The sequence below is a fragment of the Cebus imitator genome, unplaced genomic scaffold (assembly GCF_001604975.1).
Source record: "Cebus imitator isolate Cc_AM_T3 unplaced genomic scaffold, Cebus_imitator-1.0 Scaffold88, whole genome shotgun sequence".
NCBI lineage: Eukaryota > Metazoa > Chordata > Mammalia > Primates > Cebidae > Cebus > Cebus imitator.
Window position 1 is genome coordinate 4423255 of NW_016107403.1, and position 1850 is coordinate 4425104.

The following is a 1850-nucleotide window of genomic DNA, read 5'->3' on the forward strand; positions in this document are numbered from 1 at the left end:
TTCACCTGGAACTCTCTCTTCCTTTTTGCTAACAGCTTAGTGTCTAAACAGGAAGGTTGGTATCCCTGTTCCAGGAGGCCCTCTTCTTAGTCTAAGGGATAATTTCAGCTGCACTGAGTGGCCAACCTGACCCTGTTCATACGGGAAAGGAATTTGGTCACAGGGCTCCTGGCTTACCCCAGGTGCTGTCAATTTCAGCAAGAAATACTGAATGTCCTTGTGACTTATAAAAATTGTTCAAAAATCAGGCTGTGATAAACTTAAAAGCCAACCCTTCTGCTTAGATCCCTAGATTAAAAAAATGTTTTTTAAAAAATCTATATGATTCTTACCAAAAGGATGGCTATTAAAAATAAACCAAGAAATATCCAGAAACAGGTTTCTTGGGAATGCTTGGGAGGCATTCCAATATGGTGAAATGATTTTGCCATGTTCTTTTATCTATGGGGAATTCAATTTTATCACAGCCCTGTATGTAAACCCTCCTGAAAACCCTTCAGTAGATAGCATTCCAATTCAGAGACCAAAGTGAAAATATCTTTGAAAACTCTAGGTGGCTGGGAAACTATGCACATCTTGACAAACATTTTTCAACCCACCAGTGAGAGAGGAGGCAGTTAGAGGCTGATTAGGCAGATAGAGAGGGAAGGTCTTGGGAATGGAAAAATGCCTGTGGGACCACACCTGCACAACCCCTGTAGATAGTGGAAAGAAATTTGGTTAAGAACTTCCTCTAATGCCAAAATGTTTGCTTAGAAAGGACCGAACCGTCTCAGCCTAGGAGCAATGCAATAGATCAACCTAAATGTCTTTAACTTGACCCAACTCATTATAATGTCCTTAGCAGGACATTAGCATTGTGGTTTTAGTTTCCCCATGGGTTTTGCTTAGCCATTCATGGGTAATAACCAAGATCCAGCCATGCTGGCCAATCCCAAGCATGTGCAGATGCAACAGCACAAGGAAGAACATTACCCCTCCCATTTGGGCAGAACCCACAGAAGACTTCCTTGTCTTTGCCATATAAAAGAACTCAGCCTCATTTCTGGCAACCTGCTTTCAGGGTGCCTTTCTTTGCTGAGATCTTTCTTTTGCTTAACAAATCTTACTCTACCCATTCTCTGCTGGCTGTGCACCTTATTGTTTTTGGTCATGGGACAAGAGCTTGGACGTAGCTGAACTAGGGACTAAGTAGACTGCAACACCAGGAACTTGGGCTTTCTGTGAGGATCATAAGTTTTGTGGTTAAAAGCATTCTTGAAGCCATCAGAAATGGAGGAACAGAGACTTAGCATCCAAGAAAGTAAGTTCCTGGTTCCATGTCTGGTAATTCCATATCCAACAGCCAAACGGCATAATCATGTAGCACATCAAAAAGACATTCCACAGGATGATGAAAACTCAAAATATCTGAGGCTCAGTAAGAATTCCCTAATGTTGTCACCTGTGCTGTGCTTCCACACCTCCTTCCCAAAGCCCTGCATGTCCTTCTTTTTTCAGTTTAAAGTTGAGCCCTGCCCTAGCATTCATCAGCAACATCCCAAACAATAGGATGTCTCTGATCATCTTTATGGCCAAAGCATACTGAGATTAATATATTTTAACAGAAAATTAAAAATCAGAAAAATGGGCAAGGCTGAGGGTCAATATAATAATATTTTGTATATAAGGTTAGGGAAGTTTCACAGAAATTTAAACAAAAGGGCTTAGATTTGGAAAACAAGAGAAGGATCAAGGCGTGCAAGAATTAGTTCTAGAAATTCCAGTAGATTCATAATATAAACACAGAACACAGGAGAAGGTTAATAATAATTTATTAAACAAATGAAATAATTATTTTTCTGATTTAA

The 1850-nt window shown here is 40.0% G+C and overlaps 1 pseudogene; it reads right to left on the reverse strand.

Annotated features, from left to right (window-relative positions):
* Positions 1-1266: 1266 nt before the first annotated feature.
* On the reverse strand, positions 1267-1566 carry LOC108308822 (annotated as a pseudogene).
* Positions 1567-1850: the final 284 nt, after the last annotated feature.